Consider the following 21,237-nt stretch of genomic DNA (forward strand, 5'->3'; position numbering starts at 1 on the left):
TTCCCGTTTCTATATATAAATACAGGCAGAAAACTAAATGTTTTCCATCTGTATTTATATGTATAAATCCGTTAAAACGGAAAACCGGGAGCCTTACTTATAATGCTTGTCTAGCCTGTGCCAATCACCTCCCTTGATGCTGAACACATGATCAAGATTTTCGGTAACCATTAAAACACAGTCGGGGCATATTATCAAGCAAGGCGATAAAATTATCGCCGCTTTAGCGAGGGATGCACGTGCGCTTGTGCGCGTGACAGCAAGCTGGTGGCTGCTTTGGTAGCACTTCGAAGAGCCGCTACTAAATGTCTCGCCAGAGCAGCGCATGCGCTGGCTCAGGCAAGACCTAAAAACTTTGGGCCACTGCACTTATTCTTTCACAAACTGAGTTCAGGTCTGAGATTGGGGCAAGCAGGGCGATCCTGTAAACCAAGTCAGCTCTGAAGAGTGTTCTGACCACTCAGGGTTTCTGTCCTGTGATAGAACTGGGCAGAGGGAGAAGCCTAGCAAGAACAGTGAATGCATAGCGAGGAGGGTGGCACCTGAAAGATAGCATTTGAACTCCCTGGCCAAAAGCCTCCCCTAGCTTGACTAACCCTTAAAGTTTAATCAATACAGGAATGTGTTGTACGCGTGCATCTCTTGGTGTGCAAAGGGAATGGGCAGGTGAGTGATGCTCCAGTCTCAAGTCTCTAAACGGTCCATGCATCTTGGAAGACAAGCTGTCCTCACCCTTTTGACAGTCTTCCTTTGTTTGCTCAAATATTTCCGGGTGAACATGATTGATTTCATCTTCATCAGATTAATTTCTATATTATTAATATTAGTGATACGTTAGAGACAGAAAAAAACATAGCCAAGGAAGAGAGGGAATTCTGTGATGTGTGAGAACATTTCAAGGTTTCATTACCGGCCTGCAGTGAATTTGGTACACAGCACCTAGTTTAATTCAGGAATACCATCAACGTCAATGCATATTCAGCAGTTGCCAGCGATTTGTTATCCGGACCTGACAGAAACTCAATAAATACTCCATAACCCCCAACAGCCGCCAGCAGATTAGCCTGAAATGAGTTAGTGCCCGGGGAACCGCTGCTGAACCCAACCAGGTCGCTGACAGATGGGACTGCACCTAGCTTTAACCACAAGTAAGAACAGCACCAGAATGACTCTGTACTTTCAGGAAAAGAATGGAAGATGCATGCCTGAGGGAGAGTGCGGGGCGGGGATTTAGGCTTCATATCCTACTCTCGGTGCTCTGCGCCTTGCAGTCAGCAATGCACACGTATTTGCCTAAAAACTTAGGAAAATATTTATTTATCTACGTATGCTTCATGGAATGTGTTTGTTACAAAGTGGTTGTTAATGAGGACAACACTGGTTTTTATGTTGGGCAGGAGTTCTGGTAAAAAGGATTAACCCAAGCAATGTTATTTACACAGCACAAACATAGCTGACGAATAAAAAGGAGCTATGCTGTATTTTTTTGTGCAATTTTATATAGCACAAACTCGAGGGCCGAAGCCGGTCCCGGGTTTTTTTTATCCCTCTCTGTTAAGCTGGCAATGGTGGCACTTATTTGTATTTGCAGGGCACCATGCGCACTTTCACTTTATGGGGAGAGTGCTGTGTGGGACGGCAGCTATTCTTAAAGTGAAAGCGCGCATGGCTCTCTGCAAATATAAACAAGTGACCGCCATTGCAAAAGCAGGCGTTCCGTTGTTTTGCACTCCTGTTATGTTTGCAGCCGCTTGCTGATAGAATAACCCTGCTGAACTATCTGGCTGAGAATGGACATAGGGTGTCCCCAAGCGTGTTGCAGTACTGTATGACAGAAGTTATTTATTTAGGACATCATATTGTGAAGAGTGCGAAAAAGGTGTCCCAAGGAAGAATCTCGGTGATCATGCAAATGAATCTGCCTTGTATGCAGATAGAAGTCAGGAGGTTTCTGGGAATGGTTGGCAACTGTTGCCAGTGGATACCTAACTTTTCCCTAAAGGCCAAGCCTTTACAGAGGCAAACATACAAGGATATGTCTGATCCAGTGCGTTGGGACAATGATTGCTTCAATGCCTTCCTAGAGCTGGAGAAAACCTCTGTGGTACTCCTGTACTAGGAATGCCAGCTTAAAACAAAGCAATGTTGCTCTTTTGTCATGAACTAGAAGGTTGTGTGCTTTCAGTATTGACACAGACTCACTTAAGTGCCCATAGATCAGTGGCCTATTTATTTGCTACTTTAGATCCAGTAGCTTCAGCGTTGCCTGGATGTCTCAAATTCGTTGCTGTACCAGGCGTCAGACTACAGAAATGCAGAAGCATCGTAATGGGTAATTTGCCTCTCTACGTTTCTCACTCAGTTGAGATTTTGGTAACAAATACTCAGAACTTAGCAAATAGCAGGCTCGCTATGTGCGAACAGTTAATCTTTGCAGCAGAGAACGTGACCCTGAATAGATGAAGCATGCTAAATCCTGCTGCTCTAATGCCTTTATCTGGTTGTCTGATTGTGATGAGGATGAAGCTGAAGAGGAACATGACTGTCTCGATGTCTCTGAACTATGCACCAAAGCGCGTCCTGACATTTTGAATGAGCCGTTACCTGAATCTGATTACACCTTGTTTGTCAATGGCTCTTGTCTCAGGGACAATGATGGAAATCTGAGAGCTGCCAATGCTGTGTGTAGTGTTACAGGAGTGGTGGAAGCTGCTTGCTTCTAGGAATATTCTCCGTGCAGGTGGCAGAATTGATTGCCCGTACCAGAGCATGCTGTGTTTCAGACCAGCTAATAGAGACAATGTTCACAGATAGCCAGTATGGGTACAGTGTGGTTCAGGATTTCGGACAGTTATGGTCTCAGAGGGATTTCATGACCTCATCGGGGTCCCCCATTTGCAATGGAGAAAACATGAGAAAACTGTTAGAGGCCCTCCAAATGCCAGCACAGATTGCTGTTGTTAAGTGTCATGCCCATTGTCAATGAAATGATGTAAGTGTAATGCTGACAAAGTCGCACTCTACTGCGGTGAGGAAATGTGTGAGGAAGAGCTGTCTTGAGCCTCATTAGCGTGGTCTGTACCAGCTGATTTTGGACACTATGACAGCTGTGAAGTGTGGTGGCCTTTCAAACTGGATGCATGCGTCCCACACTCGTAGAGTCCTGTGTCCTACTGAACAAGAAACAGTACCTCTCCTGAAAGGCCATGGGGAGAGGCCAACCGAGACACACAGAGCCTGGGACAGCACTTGAATGTTCTGAGAAGAATCTTGACAAATCCGAAGCTGAGTCTGAACTTGATGAAGCTGATGCAGTGGTGGTGAACAAAGCAGATCCTGACCCTAATGAAGGAACTAGTGCCATGGAACCACAAGCAGTGGAAGAAACCTGGCCAAAGGATAAGGAGAGGATGAGATTGAAGTTGTCCTTGGACGCGCACCTACTAAATCATTAATTCAGACACTTATACACCCACTCATTCTTCAATACACCTTGGCATATATCTATATATAAAACATATTTAAACTTGACAGAAACACACAGTCATCAGTGATGTCATTTGAGATGTCATCAGTGATGTCCTCAGTGATGTCACTGATCATGTCATGAATGATGTAATATGTGATGTCATCAGCAGTGCATTGCGGGGCGTGAGTTATATTTGGCTCAACTAACTATAACAGCCGAATTTCTCTGGTTCTGTACGAGTGAAGTGTCCAACTAACTATAACGTCCCTGAAACCTGTGGTTTTTTCAGAGAATTACTAATGATTTTTAAATGCTAATTTCTAACTATAACGTCCCTGAAACCTATGTTTTTTTCAGTGAATTTCAAAGGTATTCAAATGCTAATTTCTAACTATAACGTCCCTGATACCTATGGTTTTTTCAGTGAATTTATAAGGCTTTTTAAATGCTAATTTCTAACTATGCCTACAGAGGTAGGACATGTGCAGGAAGAGAAAGAAAGGCACAGAAAGAAGCAAAAGAAATGCAGAAAGAGGCAACAGAAGTCCAGAAAGAGGTAGAAAGGGGCCAAAAGAAACAAGAGATATGCAGAAAGAACCGACAGAGGTACAGAAAGAGGCCTTGTTGCAAAGTCATCCTGTGCCCTAGCACCCCCCAACTTTTTGCTGACTGGTACTGGTGGCAACTGACTCTGACTGACCCTGGGCTCTGCCTAACCAGGCCCGGAGCCAGTGCTATGATGAAAGACACATAGAATACAGAGAAAACACCTACATACACTAGGGTGCATTATGGGTTGGGGTACCCCTGTGATTGGCATGACCTTCTCTGTAAGGCTAGTGCATAATAGGGCAGGGGGGTTAAAACTACCTCTAAGTTCCTAGCATATAATAGGGCACGGCAGTTTAGAGGCCAGCAGCCCTTTTCTGCACTTGCATGTGTGTACTGCTAAGCTTGAGGTCAGTTTAAAAGTAGCCCTGTGTGTGCAGAAAGAGGCAAGAGAGGTGCAGAAAGAGGCAAGAGAGGTGCAGAAAGAAGGAAGAAGGATGCAGAAAGAGAAAAGAGAGGTGCAGAGAGAAGCAAGAGAGGTGCAGAAAGAAACAAGAGAAGTACAGAAAGAAGCAACAGAGGTGCACAAAGAGGGAAGAGGGGTGCAGAAAGAGACAAGAGGAGTGCAGAAAGAAGCAACAGAGGTGCAGAAAGAGGCAAGAGAAGTTGAGAAAGAGGCAGCAGAGGTACAGAAACAGGCAGAAGAGGAGCAGAAAGAGGGAACAGGGGTTCAGAAAGAGAGAAGAGGGATAAAGAAAGTGGCAAGAGGGGTGCAGAAATGTGCAAGAGAGATGCAGAAAAAAGCAAGAGCAGTGAAGTAAGAAACAACAGAGGTGCAGAAGGAGGCAAGAGGGGTACAGAAAGAGGCACAAGAAGAGTAGAAACAAGCAAAAGTGATGTGGAAAGACGCTAGAGGGGTGCAGAAAGAGAGGTGCAGAAAGGGGCAAGAGAGGTACACAAAGAGGGAAGAAGGGTGCAGAAAGAGGCAAGTGGGGTGCAGAAAGAAGCAAGAGATGTGCAGAAAGAAGCAAGAGAAGTGCAGAAAGAAACAACAGAGGTGTAGAAAGAAGCAAGAGCAGTGCAGAAAGAACCAACAGAGGTGCAGAAAGAGGTAAGAGAGATGCAGAAAGAGACAACAGAAATGCAGAAAGAAGCAAAAGAGGTGCGGTGCAGAAAGAGGCAAGAGGGGTAAACAAAGAGGGAAGAGGGGTGCAGAAACAGGTAGAAGAGGTGCACAAAGATATATGAGGGGTACAGAAAGAGGCAGGAGGGGTGCAGAAAGAAGGAAGAGAAGTACAGAAAGAAGCAACAGAGGTGCTGAAAGAGGCACGAAGGGAGCAGAAAGAGGCAAGAGAAGTGCAGAAAGAAGCAACAGAGATACAGAAAGAGGCAATAGATGTGCAGAAACAGGCAGGAAAGGTGAAGAAAGAGGGAACAGGGGTGCAGAAAGAGGCAAGAGAGGTGCAGAAAGAGGACAGAGGGGTGCAGAAAGAGGCAACAGTGGTGCAGAAAGACACAATAGAGGTGCAGAAACAAGCAAGAGAAGTGCAGAAAGAGGCAAGTGAGGTACAGAAAGAGGCAAGAGAGGTACAGAAAATGACAAGAGAACTGCAGAAAGAAGCAAGAGGGATGCAAGAAAGGGGAGAAGGTGCAGAAAGAAGCAAGAGAGGTACAGAAAGAGGAAAGAGGGTGCATAAAGAGGCAGATGGGGTGCAGAAAGAAGCAAGTGAGGTGCAGAAAGAGGCAACAGAGGTGCAGAAAGACGCAAGAGAGGTACAGAAAGAGGCAAATGAGGTTCAGAAAGAGGCAAGAGAGGTGTAGAAAATGGCAAGTGAACTATAGAAAGGCAGGAGGGATGCAAAAAAGGGAAGAAGAGTGCAGAAAGAAACAAAAGAGGTGCAGAAAGAAGGAACAGAGGTGCAAAAAGAGGGTAGAGGGATGCGGAAAGAAGGAACAGAGGTGCAGAACGAGGCAACAGGGGTGCAGACAGCGGAAACAGGTCTGCAGAAAGAGGGAAGAGGGTTGGAGAAAGACTCAAGGGGGTGTAGAAATAAGCAACAGACCTGCGGAAAGAAACAAAAAAAGTGCAGAAAGAGGGAACAGAGGGGTGCAGAAAGAGGGAAAAGGGGTACAGAAAGAGGCACGAGAGGTGCAGAAAGAAGCATGGGACATACAGAAAGACACAAAAGAAGTACAGAAAGAAGGAACAGAGGTGCAGAAAGGGGAAGAGGGATAGAGAAAGAGGCAAGGGGTGCAGAAAGAAGTATGAGAGCTACAGAAAGAAACAAAAGAAGTGCAGGAAGAAGGAACAGAGGTGCAGAAAGAGGGAAGAAGGGTGCAGAAGGAGGCAAGAGAGGTGCAGAAAGAAGCAACAGAGGTGCAGAAAGAGGGAAGAGGGGTGCAGAAAGAGACAAGAGGAGTGCAGAAAGAAGCAACAGAGGTGCAGAAAGAGGCAAGAGAAGTTGAGAAAGAGGCAGCAGAGGTACAGAAACAGGCAGAAGAGGAGCAGAAAGAGGGAACAGGGGTTCAGAAAGAGAGAAGAGGGATAAAGAAAGAGGCAAGAGGGGTGCAGAAATTTGCAAGAGAGATGCAGAAAAAAGCAAGAGCAGTGAAGTAAGAAACAACAGAGGTGCAGAAGGAGGCAAGAGGGGTACAGAAAGAGGCACAAGAAGAGCAGAAACAAGCAAAAGTGATGTGGAAAGACGCTAGAGGGGTGCAGAAAGAGAGGTGCAGAAAGGGGCAAGAGAGGTACACAAAGAGGGAAGAAGGGAGCAGAAAGAGGCAAGTGGGGTGCAGAAAGAAGCAAGAGATGTGCAGAAAGAAGCAAGAGAAGTGCAGAAAGAAACAACAGAGGTGTAGAAAGAAGCAAGAGCAGTGCAGAAAGAACCAACAGAGGTGCAGAAAGAGGTAAGAGAGATGCAGAAAGAGACAACAGAAATGCAGAAAGAAGCAAAAGAGGTGCAGAAAGAGGCAAGAGGGGTAAACAAAGAGGGAAGAGGGGTGCAGAAACAGGTAGAAGAGGTGCACAAAGATACATGAGGGGTACAGAAAGAGGCAGGAGGGGTGCAGAAAGAAGGAAGAGAAGTACAGAAAGAAGCAACAGAGGTGCTGAAAGAGGCACGAAGGGAGCAGAAAGAGGCAAGAGAAGTGCAGAAAGAAGCAACAGAGGTACAGAAAGAGGCAAGAGATGTGCAGAAACAGGCAGGAAAGGTGCAGAAAGAGGGAACAGGGGTGCAGAAAGAGGCAAGAGAGGTGCAGAAAGAGGACAGAGGGGTGCAGAAAGAGGCAACAGTGGTGCAGAAAGACACAATAGAGGTGCAGAAACAAGCAGGAGAAGTGCAGAAAGAGGCAAGTGAGGTAGAGAAAGAGGCAAGAGAGGTACAGAAAATGACAAGAGAACTGCAGAAAGAAGCAAGAGGGATGCAAGAAAGGGGAGAAGGTGCAGAAAGAAGCAAGAGAGGTACAGAAAGAGGAAAGAGGGTGCATAAAGAGGCAGAAGGGGTGCAGAAAGAAGCAAGTGAGGTGCAGAAAGAGGCAACAGAGGTGCAGAAAGACGCGAGAGGTACAGAAAGAGGCAAATGAGGTTCAGAAAGAGGCAAGAGAGGTGTAGAAAATGGCAAGTGAACTATAGAAAGGCAGGAGGGATGCAAAAAAGGGAAGAAGGGTGCAGAAAGAAACAAAAGAGGTGCAGAAAGAAGGAACAGAGGTGCAAAAAGAGGGTAGAGGGATGCGGAAAGAAGGAACAGAGGTGCAGAAAGAGGCAACAGGGGTGCAGAAAGAGGCAACAGAGGTGCAGAAAGACGCGAGAGAGGTACAGAAAGAGGCAAATGAGGTTCAGAAAGAGGCAAGAGAGGTGCAGAAAATGGCAAGTGAACTATAGAAAGAGGCAAGAGGGATGCAAAATGGGAAGAAGGGTGCAGAAAGAAACAAAAGAGGTGCAGAAAGAAGGAACAGAGGTGCAAAAAGAGGGTAGAGGGATGCGGAAAGAAGGAACAGAGGTGCAGAAAGATGCAAAGGCAACAGGTCTGCAGAAAGAGGGAAGAGGGTTGGAGAAAGACTCAAGGGGGTGTAGAAATAAGCAACAGACCTGCAGAAAGAAACAAAAGAACTGCAGAAAGAAGGAACCGAGGTGCAGAGAGAGGCAAGAAGGGTGCAGAAAGAGGGAAAAGGGGTACAGAAAGAGGCACGAGGGGTGCAGAAAGAAGCATGGGACATACAGAAAGACACAAAAGAAGTACAGAAAGAAGGAACAGAGGTGCAGAAAGGGGAAGAGTGGTAGAGAAAGAGGCAAGGGGTGCAGAAAGAAGTATGAGAGCTACAGAAAGAAACAAAAGAAGTGCAGAAAGAAGGAACAGAGGTGCAGAAAGAAGCAAGAGGGGTACAGAAAGAGGGAAGAAGGGTGCAGAAAGAGGCAAAAGAGGTGCAGAAAGAGGCAACATGGGGGCACAAAGAAGCAAGTGAGGTGCAGAAAGAGGCAACAGAGGTACATAAAGTAGAAGCGTTTTGCAGAAAGAGGCAAGAGAAGTGCAGAAAAAGAAAGAAAGGTGCAGAAAGAAGCAACAGAAATGCAGAAAGAGTCAAGAGAGGTGCAGAAAGAAGCAAGAGGAGCTTGCACACCATTGGCACCAATTTAACACCCACATTTAGCAATAAGTAACAGGTGACCATTCTAGGTTTGCAAAGGACCTTCCACCACGCTATAACACTTGTCACTGCATTTTTGGTAATGTTTGAGCCGTTTGAGCTATAAACAAGACTTTTTTGTTCAAATCTGCAGATTAGGCACCAGATAATGGATTATGTGGCTAGTGCGGAAAATGTCAATTGTGCAAAAGTCAGTGCAGGCAAAAAGTCGCATAATTCCAGTGGCCCAGCTCATACCTCTGACTAGGTCCGAAAGTGCTCCTCAGTGATTTCTTCTTTTTTCTGTCTCATTGAGTTCATAGTTTAGCTTCTATGGAAACGAGGAAGGCTAAACCTGAGGTTACTATTGTCCAGAGAAAGATTCCCCTTTTTGGCACATATGAAAACCTCACACACTCATATACCTATCAAACCAATAAATCACCAGAACAAGACACCAGAGTCTAGACCCAGTCAGATATTTGTGTAGATCAAATTCTTATATTTTATTAAAAAGGCCCTAAAAATCAATACAATGACAGAAATATGTAACAAAGTAGGAAGGTTAAAAACACATCTTGATATTATGTTCAGTAGAAAATGCACAATAAACAAGCAATAAAAACCATTAAAAAACACTTCAAATCATAGGGAGAAAACAAGTAAGAAGGATGTTTTCTTATCAAAATAAAAAGGAAGACATAAGATCAAGATCAACTGCTCTCCTAAACATGATACAGATATTTGATTATTTGGAAAACAGATGTCACTCCAATCTTTAGTCTGCCTTCTGGTGGAAGGCTATGGATAAAGGACCACCTTCTTCAGGACAATTATTATAATCTCCCAAGGAATGAACAATTAGTCTAAATTCAATGATAAAAATCAACATTAACAACATTGACATTTGTATATTAAAAATCCATATCAATAAACACATTTTCACAAACACCAAATTAAAATATTACTCATTGTAAGGACAAATCTATCCAAGTCCATTGATTCCACCCGAGTATCCACCCAACACTATAAACAATTAAGGAATAGAGCAGTGTGATTCTTCTGGTGATTCAACATACAAACCATTCATACCCAACGGTTCACTTGGACACTCGTCACCATACCGTACTCTCATAATTCTTATTATAGTCTATTAAAGACTAAACTATTCGTAATCAGGGTATTTACCTTATGGGTTGAGCAGTACATCCACCAAGGTAGGTACTAGAAAGAATCCTTGCCCTCTTTTTTCTAAGAATGCACTTCATTCGGTAGGGTCATCTAAGAATTGGACACTTGTTCTAGAGAGATTGGAACATTCATCGTTAGACAACCGTCTCACTCTCCAACCACAAGATGGTATAATATACCCATCTTAATGTTCTTGTTACCTGCCGTCCTGTAATTCCGTATTTTGGTTGGGGTCAGGATAAAAAAATATTGAAGGATTTATTCTGAAAGGAAAGGACCATACATGAGTATCCTATATACACACTCACATACCCTATGTAAAACATATCGGGACACCTACTCACTTATAACTCGGATCCTTCGCATATGTGAGTTGCCTGTATGGCGTTGCTGTATTCCTTTTAAGTGGCGCACTGCTGGGGTAGATTAAATTCAAACCCTCAAAACATTTTTTGTTCGAGAAATCTCGGTTGCACATTAATTCTCGAGATTCAAAAATCTGACTGGGTCTAGACTCTGGTGTCTTGTTCTGGTGATTGATTGGTTTGATACGTATATGAGTGTGTGAGGTTTTCATATGTGCCAAAAAGGGGAATCTTTCTCTGGACAATAGTCTTTTGGTGCTCTACCCCTTTTTGCGGTATTGGGCCCCTCTCTTCTGTTTTGATAAACCTGAGGTTACCACTTCACAACACACACTACCATACAACATAATTACAACTCTACATAATTCCTATACACTAAATACCACATAATTACTATCCACATAATTTCACTGCACAACATACCACATCATTCCACTACACATAATGTACATCCACTCCACTCCAAAAAACATTAGTAGAAAACATTTACATTTACAACTCCAATAGCTCTAACTCTTACAAATGCAAGGCCTATTACATTACAAATGCTTCTTTAACTGGTAGTCGCATTTGTAGAGTGGCGGAGAACAGGTGCTGGGCCTATGACCAGTGCTCAGGAATTCCACTGCATAGGACTTACAGGAGGTACTAGGAGGGATTTTTGTTCCCCAAAGTCCCTTGGGAGTAAATTGAACTTTATCCCCAACCCATAGTGTACCAAGAGGCAAGTTTGCAGAGTGGTAGAGAAAGGGGGACGTAGGCTACGAAGACCTCTTAGCAATCCCACTGTGTGGGACTTACTGGAGGTAACAGGAGAAGTAGTTGGCCCCAAAGGACATCTTTGGGGCCAACTACCTCTCCTAATATCTCCACTAAGTCCCACACACACCAGGATTGCTAAATTCTCATAGCAGGCCACGCCCGCTTTTCCCACCACTCTGCAAACACGCCACCTGGTATGCTATTGGATGGGGATTAAAGTCCCCTTTGCTGCTGGGGGTCCTAAGGAGCCAACTAGCCTACCTGATACCTCCAGTAATCCCTAGCTGGTGGGATTGCTGAGAGGTGGACACAGGCCACGCCCCCTTTCTCCACCACTTTGGAAGCGCACCTCCTGGCGCGCTCTTAGTTGGGGGATGAAGTCCTGTTGTTTCCTGTGGGTCCCTGGGAGCCAACTAGCACACCAGGTACCTCCAGTAAGCCCCACACAGCAGGATTGCTGAAAGTGGTCTGAGGCCATGCCCCCTTTTTACACCACTCTGCAAACGCACCTCCTGGCGTACTGCTTCTCTGGAGATGAAGTCCACCTTAGTCCTGAGGTCCTCAGGACACAAGAGGATCTCTTCACCCCACCAGCAAAGTGCCAAGAGGCACATTTGCAGAGTGGTGTAAAAAGGGGTGTGGCCTTGGACCACCTCTTAGCAATCCCACTGTCTGTGGCTTACTGGAGGTACCTGGTGGGCTAATTGGCCCCCAGGGACTCTCAGGATTTAAGCAGACTTAATCCCCCAACCCAGAACCCGCCAGAAGGCATGTTTGCAGAGTGATGCAGGGAGGGGGCGGGGCCTCCGGCGAGATGCTGGCTTGTCCTTTTTTCTTTTTATTAAGAAGAGGGGTTGTGTGGCCCCCCTTCTCTTAATAGATGTTAGGCCCTGGAGACCCCATCCCCATGGCCTGACCAATTTATTATTAACATAATTAAAAAATCAGGAAGGGGCTGCACGGCCCCCCTCCCGAGGCCGATTACGACCCCAGGAACCCCATTCCCTGGGGCATAGACATATATATATATATATATATTTATTTATTTTTAAAGGAGGGGGGCCACGTGTCCTACCCCCTGAGGCCTTTTTTGGCCTGGGGAACCCATCCCCCAGGGCATTGCATTTTTTTTTTACATTTAACAGGAGTGGGTTGCATGGCCCCCCTTCCCTAGGCCACTTTTGGGCCCAGGGACCCCATCCCCGGGGCCTGGCCTTGTTTCAAAAAATATATATACATGTATAAGGGAGTGGGGCCGTGTGGCCCACCTTCCCTGGGTCACAATTGACCCCAGGGACCCCATCCCCGGGGCCTGGCCAGACTTTATTGTTTTTTGGGGGGGGAGGGACTGGGGCTCCTGAGGCCAAATATGGCCCTGGGGACCCATCCCCTGGGTCCTGGCCTTACATTTGGGACTGCGGGGACATCCCCAATGCCCCTGCGGTTCCAGCAGGCTCCCCACCTCCTGCGGGAGCTGGCATTGCTTTTGGGCAAGGGGAGCTGCTAGCATGCAGCTCCCCTTGTCCAAAAGCAATTCTGCTTTGCTTCTTGGAAGCAAGACCATGTTTCCTGCTCTTGCTTCCAAGAAGAAGAGCAGTGTTTGCTATGGCAGGGTGGGAGCACGGCTCCCTGGGGTGGGCACCCAGGACATTGCAGGAGCTGGCCCTGGGCGGTGGTGGTCCGCAGGGCCATCTAGGGCTCCAGGAGGGGGGTCATGCAGCCCCCTCCGAACTGATTAAAGCCTTGGGGAGGTGGTGGTCCCCGGGGCCAGGGGTACGTAACGAACCCCAGCATTTAAAGAAACGGTGCCCCGGTGAGGTGGGGGTCCCCCGGGGCAGTGTGGGGAGGGGCAGGAGCCCCCCACACTAATTTTCATTATTGAGCCATGGGAAGGTGGCAGTCCATGGGGCTTGGGGGGCCAGTGAGACCCCAATCATAATTATCAATGCCCCGAAGAGGTGGCGGTCCCTGGGGCAGCATGGGGGGAGGTGCCCCCCCCACACATTTGAATAAGAAAGCCCCAGAGAGGTTCCCCCCACGCATAATAGACTAAGCCCCGGGGAGGTGGCGATCCCCATGGCTGTGGGGGCCCGCGAGGCACCTGCACATTAATGAAACATTGCCCCCGGGACCTGGCCCAACCCGGGGCTCAAAGAAACGAAGCTCTGGAGCCCGTGCTTCATTTTTAGAAAATGTTTCAGCAGGATTCGCGTACCCAGTGTGAATTCAGCCAAAATTATCAAGACAAAAATGCTTTTATTGGCCCTGGGTTCTTTGTGGGAACCCCTGAGCAGGCCAAGGGGTTCAGGGTGTTTCTACCCTGTCCCTTTTCTTTTTTTTAATGCTTTTTTTTACTGTCTTGTGACCCAGTTGTACTGAGTCACAAGATACATGCCAACACTTCCTGGTTTGGAGTGTTGGCAGCCAATCAGAATCAAGCTCGTGCTCGGGAGGGTTCGCAAATCCTCCTCAGCCCTCAGATATCGATATTTGTATTTTTTTAATTTCTCAGCAACTACTGAACGGATTTTAAAGCATTTAAAAAAAGGTCACTTTCTGAACTAAGAGCGACCTTTTTGCCAAATTTGGTGTGATTCCGTTCAGCATTTCGGGCGGTAGCCGTGTCTGATATTCCTATGAAAATTAACATGGAGAAAAAGTGATTTTGGGACACCCCTTTTTCTCAACCCCGCTTCACGAATCACCCCAAAACTTTCAAGACATGAGCTGACCTGAGTAAACCATGAGTTTTGAAACTTTCGCGAAGATTCATCAAACGGCGCCTGTTGGACAGGCCACATGAAGGGCTTGCTCCCTCCCCGCATGACAGGGCCCAAGCCCCGGACTCCCAGGTGTTACCCCCAAGGACAACTCGCACCCCGTCTCCCAACGGAACTCCTGCTCCCGGACAGCCATGTATCATGGGGCCGAACCACTACCGGCTCCCCCGGCCGGATCAGCCGCCATCTTGGGCGCTGCGCCACGAGGCCGCATGGCGTCGGCTCGACCCTAACCCGGGGCCTGGCCGGCCCCGACATCCCGGCACCACCATCCACCCAGGAGGTGAACGGACCACTTGGCAGGTCAATGGGAGGAAGAAGCGTCGAGGGCTCTCCCCCGCCAGGTGCCGATCACCCTCCAGCTCCCCCAGGCGCTGGCTCCACCCCCTGCTGGGTGTCTGGACTCCCTCATCCCGGACCCCCCGACCTCCAAGTGCGAGGGTCCGGACATCAAAGGGCACCAGACCTATAACTAGGGCAGCTCCAGAGCAGGAAGGCAGTTGTATCCTGGAGTCGAGAGACACCGAGAGAACTCAGCCTTGACGGACTACTGGCGCTGCCGTAGCCCTGCCTTGTGAACTATCGTCCTGCCTGCTGGCGCTGCCGCGGCCTTCTGCATCATCCATCCTCGTCGGGACCTGCTGGCGCTGCCGCGGACCGTTGTAACGACCACCTTCATTGGGACCTGCTGGCGCTGCCGCGGACCGTGTAAACGACCACCTTCACCGGGACCTGCTGGCGCCGCCGCGGACCGTGTAACGACCATCTTCACCGGGACCTGCTGGCGCTGCCGCGGCCCGTCCAAGCTAGAACACCGAGCTCGAGGATTGTGAGCTATCCACCATACCATCCCAGCTACCAGATTGGTAACCAGACTGTCCCGCTACCCCCTTTCCCCAAACCAAGAGACTCGAATCGAGGGGACCCCTGAGTCCAGACCTCCTTGTACCATTTCATCGTACCTTAAGAAATCACCTATAAAGAACGCTAAATCTTATCCTTGTGTGGTGTATATCTGTGGGGGGGAAGTTATTCATCTGTACGATCGCTGGAGACGGCTCTCCCTGGAGACCTCTCCCCTTGTCCTCGGCCGACCCTCCCGGTCCGTCTAACATTGGTGGCCAGCGGCGCGATCCGAATCAACGCGTAATCGTACAGAGAGTAGCTCACCCCACGACAAAACCACAATGTCAACCAAAGAGAGCGGATCCACCGAGAAATTCCAGATGGATAAATTGGAAAAGTATAGCCATCGCGAACTTAAACAATTCTGCATGGAACTAGGCATTGCTACCACCGGCCTGAGTACCAAAGACGATTTGAAGCACGCCATTGAGTCGTGGGCGGAAACCGGGGTCGCCGGATCCCCAGACCAAAACGGTGCAGCACCGGAGGGGAACGCCACAGCTCCCGAGGAGCGAGGAACGGGCCTCTCGCAGGAAGAGATCCAAGAAAGAGAAAGAAACAGATTACATGAGTTGGAAATAGCACGACTCAAGATGGACGGTGAACTAAAATTAGCCGAGCAAAAACTAAACCTAGAACATCTGCGGCTCCGAGAAGAACGGGAAGAAAAACAGAGGCAGAGAGAGCTCGAAGAAAAAAGACTAACATTCGAACACGAGCGCAAACTGGCGGAAATAGAACTTCGGAAACAGAATAAAGAACCGGGGGTGCCTGAGCGACCGCACACCCCGGGAGCAACCGAGAAGAAAGTCCACATCCCCAAGGATGTTGTCCGAGAGTATGTCCGAGAGGACGACATACAACAGTGGTTCAAAGCCTACGAGATCGCCATGACCTCCCACCGGATCGATCGGAGTGACTGGGGAGCCGGCCTATGGGGGAGGTTCGTCAACGAAGGCCGCGATGCAGCTCCCAGACCATCAGATGTCATCCTATGACCACATGAAGGCTGCCCTCCTCACCCGATATGGGCTCACACCCGAAATGTACCGCCAGAGGTTCCGAGACTGCACCCGGATCCCGGGTACAACTTGGGTGGAATATGTCAACTATTTCAGCCGAGCCTTCGAGGGTTGGATCAAGGGAAGCCACGTAACGACCTACGAGCAACTCTTTAATCTTATGGTGTGGGAGCACCTGTCTAACAACTGCTTCGTCGAGCTCAGGCAGCACCTCCTCGACAGTAAATTGACTGACCCACGGCAACTCGCCGCCGAAGCTGACCGGTGGGAAAGCACCCGAGTGGGCCGGAGAGGGCCACACGAGCAAAACCGAAACAACCAAGGTCAGCACCGTCCCCGAGGAGGAGGAGGAGGCCAGGGGCGAGGGAGAGACACCGTCCCGGCCACTCCCGCGGCCAGCACCCCGCCCCCGGCCGGCCGGGGCAACCCCCCGATGCGCCCGGGGTTCAGAGCCAACGTCACGTGTCACCGATGCCAGCGAGTCGGCCACTACGCCAATGACCCGAGCTGCCCGCAGAACCAAACGCCAAAGCCCCGCCAGGTAGCTGCCGCCGCCCTGGGGGGAGAACAAATCTCCGAGGAACAGAAAGAATATGAGCAGGCACAAAAGAGTGGGAACCGGCCGCCATGGTTCTAGCGTGCCTAGGGAGAAAAGACATGGTCCCGCGGGCTCCCCTACCCGCCAACACCCGGAAATATGGCCAGTGGGTGAACATTAATGGGCGCCGGGCCGAAGCCCTACGTGACACAGGGGCCAGTGTGACGGCCGTCCGCTGTCACCTGGTGAAACCAGAGCAGATCCTGCCGAACATTCTCTGCCCCGTCCGCTCAGCCGACAATTCCGAAAGTCTGTGTCGGATGGCCTGCGTCCCCTTCGAATGGGGAGGGGTCTCCGGCATGTTGAAGGTGACGGTCCGGGATGATGCCCCCGTGGACTGTCTCCTGGGGAATGACCTTGAGAGTTCCCCGTGGGCCGCCGTCGAAAGAAGAGAGCACCTGGGGATGCTGGGCCTCCCGGACTGGGCATGCGTAACCACCCAGTCCATGGCCGCCCGTGCCGTCCCCCGACCAGAAGAACCAGAATGGCCAGCACCTCCTCCCCCGGTCGCTCCAATAGAGGACAACGACTATACCGACCCCCCAGAGCCAACGCCCGAAGGGGTCGCCCAGCCCCAGGACCTTCCCGGCCTGGCTCAGTGGCGTCAAGAAGGGGGGCCCACCCTGGAACAGTTCCGCCAGGAACAGAAGACCTGCCCCTCCCTCGAGGGACTCCGCCAGCAAGCCAGCGCCCAGAGCGCAGGGGACTCCACCGGAACCCATTGGGTCTATTGGGATAACGACCTGCTATACAGTGAACAGAGAATCGCGGAGTTAGGGGCCAGTCGAGTGCTGGTGGTGCCCCTCCGTTTCAGAGACTTCCTGCTAACTTTGGCCCACGATGTTCCCCTGGCTGGACACCTGGGCCAGGACAAAACCTACAGTCGCCTGGTGACCCACTTTTTCTGGCCGAGGATGCGGAACGACGTCCTCAACCACTGCCGGTCCTGCCCCACGTGCCAGGCCAGCGGGAAGAGCGGCCGCAAGCTCAAAGCACCTCTGCAACCCTTCCCAGTGGTCACCACCCCGTTCGAGAGGGTAGGAATAGACATTGTGGGGCCCCTGGACCCCCGCACAGCACAAGGACATCGGTTCATCCTGGTACTGGTGGACCACGCCACCCGCTAACCCGAGGCTGTGCCCCTGCGAACTGTGACAGCTCCGGTGGTCGGCCGGGCCCTAATGGGGATCTTCTCCCGGGTGGGCTTCCCCCGAGAAGTCGTCAGCGACCGAGGCACAAACTTTATCTCGAAATATATGAAGTCCCTCTGGCAACAGTGCGGGGTCACCTACCGATTCACGACCCCCTATCACCCTCAAGGGAACGGACTAGTTGAGCGATTCAACCGCACACTCAAGGGAATGATTGGGGGATTGGAAGAGCCCCTCCGTCGCCAGTGGGATGTACTACTTCCGTGCCTCCTCTTCGCCTATCGAGAAGTTCCCCAGAAGTCCCTCGGCTTTAGCCCTTTCGAACTCCTGTACGGGCACCCTGTGCGAGGGCCCCTCAGCCTAGTCAAAGAAGGTTGGGAGATGGCCCCCCTAAAGACCCCTCCAGACGTCTTCAAGTACCTCCTGGCACTACGCAATCAGACCCGGCGCTTCAGGGAAATGGCAAAAGCGAATCTCGAGGCCAGTCAGGAGGACATGAAAAAATGGTACGATCAGAATGCCTCCTCCGTCGAATTCGAACCTGGTCAACAAGTGTGGGTGATGTCCCCCAACGAACCATGTGCCTTGCAAGATAAGTGGACGGGGCCCTTCAAAGTGGTCGAACGCAAGAGCCCCGTCACCTACCTCATCGACATGGAGTCCCCCCGGAACCCCCTCCGGGTCCTCCACACCAACAGACTCAAACCCCACTTTGTGCGCTCGGAACTCAGCCTCCTGATGGCTACAGACAGTGGGGCGGAAGAAGACTCCGAGCCCCTCCCTGATCTCCTGAAGACCCAGGAGAACGACGGTTCCGTGGACGGGGTCCGGCTCTCCGATGCCCTCACCCCAGAGCAACGCCAGGGCTGCCGGGACCTCCTGCTGCAGTTTGCTACTCTGTTTTCCCTCACCCCAGGGATCACCCCTTGGTGCTTGCACGACGTGGACACTGGGGACAGTCCCCCTATCCGACACCGGGCCTACCGCGTACCAGATCGGGTGCGGGCCTGCATCCAAGAGGAAGTATCCAAGATGCTCACGCTCGGGGTCATCGAGCCCTCGGACAGCCCCTGGGCCAGCCCGGTCGTGCTGGTCCCCAAAGCCGCTGCCCCCGGCACCACTCCTGAACTCCGATTCTGCGTCGACTATCGGGGCTTGAACGCTGTCACCAGGACCGACGCTCATCCTATCCCCCGAGCGGATGAATTGATCGACCGCCTGGGGGCCGCCCGCTACCTCAGCATCTTCGACCTGACAGCGGGCTACTGGCAGATCGGTCTCACACCCCGGGCCCAGGAACGGTCCGCCTTTTCTACCCCCGATGGCCACTACCACTTCAAGGTCATGCCCTTCGGCATGAAGAATGCCCCAGCTACTTTTCAACGTCTAGTGAACCAGGTCTTGGCGGGGCTCGAAGAGTTCAGCGCCGCCTACCTGGACGATATCGCTGTGTACAGCTGCCACTGGTCCGACCACCTCCACCACCTCCAAGAGGTCCTGCAGGCCCTCCAGCGGGCCGGCCTCACGATTAAGGCCGGCAAGTGCCAAATTGGTCAGGGGTCCGTGACCTACCTCGGACACCAGGTGGGAAGCGGTCTGGTGGCCCCTCTGCAACTCAAAATTGCTGCCATCCAGTCCTGGCTACCCCCAGTCACGCAGACCGAGGTCCGAGCCTTCTTGGGACTCACCGGCTACTACCGGCGGTTCGTGAGGGACTATGGCAGCATTGTGGGGCCCCTCACGGGTCTCACGTCCAAAAACCACCCGAAGAAGATTAACTGGACCCCCGACTGTCAATCGGCCTTCGAGAAGCTGAAGGCCGCCCTGTGCACCGCCCCTGTGCTCCAGGCCCCCGATTACAGTCGGGAATTCATTGTACAAACGGACGCCTCCGACCACGGCATCGGGCGGTTCTTTCCCAGCTGAACCCCGAGGGTCTTGACCAGCCGGTGGCCTTCATCAGCAGACGCCTCCTGGCCCGAGAACAGCGCTGGAGCACAATCGAGAGGGTGGCCTTCGCAGTGGTGTGGGCCCTCAAAAAGCTCCGGCCCTATCTCTTCGGTACCCACTTCCGGGTGCAAACCGATCATCGACCCCTGCAGTGGCTAATGCAAATGCGGGGGGAAAACCCAAAACTATTGCGCTGGTCCATCTCCCTGCAGGGAATGGACTTCACTGTGGAACATCGACCGGGCCAAGACCACGCCAACGCAGATGGCCTGTCACGCTTTTTCCGCCTCGACGAGGAGAGTCCCCAAGAGGATGGGTGACTCTCCCCGCCTTCAGCTTGGGGGGACGCATGTTGGACAGGCCACATGAAGGGCTTGCTCCCTCCCCGCATGACAGGGCCCAAGCCCCGGACTCCCAGGTGTTACCCCCAAGGACAACCCGCACCACGTCTCCCAACGGAACTCCTGCTCCCGGACAGCCATGTATCATGGGGCCGAACCACTACCGGCTCCCCCGGCCGGATCAGCCGCCATCTTGGGCCCTGCGCCACGAGGCCGCATGGCCTCGGCTCGACCCTAACCCGGGGCCTGGCCGGCCCGACATCCCGGCACCACCATCCACCCAGGAGGTGAACGGACCACTTGGCAGGTCAATGGGAGGAAGAAGCGTCGAGGGCTCTCCCCCGCCAGGTGCCGATCACCCTCCAGCTCCCCCAGGCGCTGGCTCCACCCCCTGCTGGGTGTCTGGACTCCCTCATCCCGGACCCCCCGACCTCCAAGTGCGAGGGTCCGGACATCAAAGGGCGCCAGACCTATAACTAGGGCAGCTCCAGAGCAGGAAGGCAGTTGTATCCTGGAGTCGAGAGACACCGAGAGAACTCAGCCTTGACGGACTACTGGCGCTGCCGTAGCCCTGCCTTGTGAACTATCGTCCTGCCTGCTGGCGCTGCCGCGGCCTTCTGCATCATCCATCCTCGTCGGGACCTGCTGGCGCTGCCGCGGACCGTTGTAACGACCACCTTCATCGGGACCTGCTGGCGCTGCCGCGGACCGTGTAAACGACCACCTTCACCGGGACCTGCTGGCGCCGCCGCGGACCGTGTAACGACCATCTTCACCGGGACCTGCTGGCGCTGCCGCGGCCCGTCCAAGCTAGAACACCGAGCTCGAGGATTGTGAGCTATCCACCATACCATCCCAGCTACCAGATTGGTAACCAGACTGTCCCGCTACCCCCTTTCCCCAAACCAAGAGACTCGAATCGAGGGGACCCCAGAGTCCAGACCTCCTTGTACCATTTCATCGTACCTTAAGAAATCACCTATAAAGAACGCTAAATCTTATCCTTGTGTGGTGTATATCTGTGGGGGGGAAGTTATTCATCTGTACGATCGCTGGAGACGGCTCTCCCCGGAGACCTCTCCCCTTGTCCTCGGCCGACCCTCCCGGTCCGTCTAACAGCGCCAAAGATATTGGCAAAAGAAAACACACTTTTTTAATAGAAACAAGGTACTCACTATAACTACCTTCCTGCGACCGCCAGTAGGTTTTTCCATATATATATATATATATATATATATATATATATATATATATATATATATATATAGATAGTTGGATAGATAGATAGATAGATAGATAGATAGATAGATAGATAGATAGATAGATAGATAGATAGATAGATAGATAGATAGATAGATAGATAGATAGATAGATAGATAGATAGATAGATAGATAGATAGATAGATAGATAGATAGATAGATAGATAGATAGATAGATAGATAGATAGATAGATAGATAGATAGATAGATAGATAGATAGATATAGATATATATAGGACAATTTAATATGAAATGTCTTATTGTGAGATA

This window comes from Triturus cristatus, chromosome 6 (assembly GCF_964204655.1).
Source record: "Triturus cristatus chromosome 6, aTriCri1.1, whole genome shotgun sequence".
Classification (NCBI taxonomy): Eukaryota; Metazoa; Chordata; class Amphibia; order Caudata; family Salamandridae; genus Triturus; species Triturus cristatus.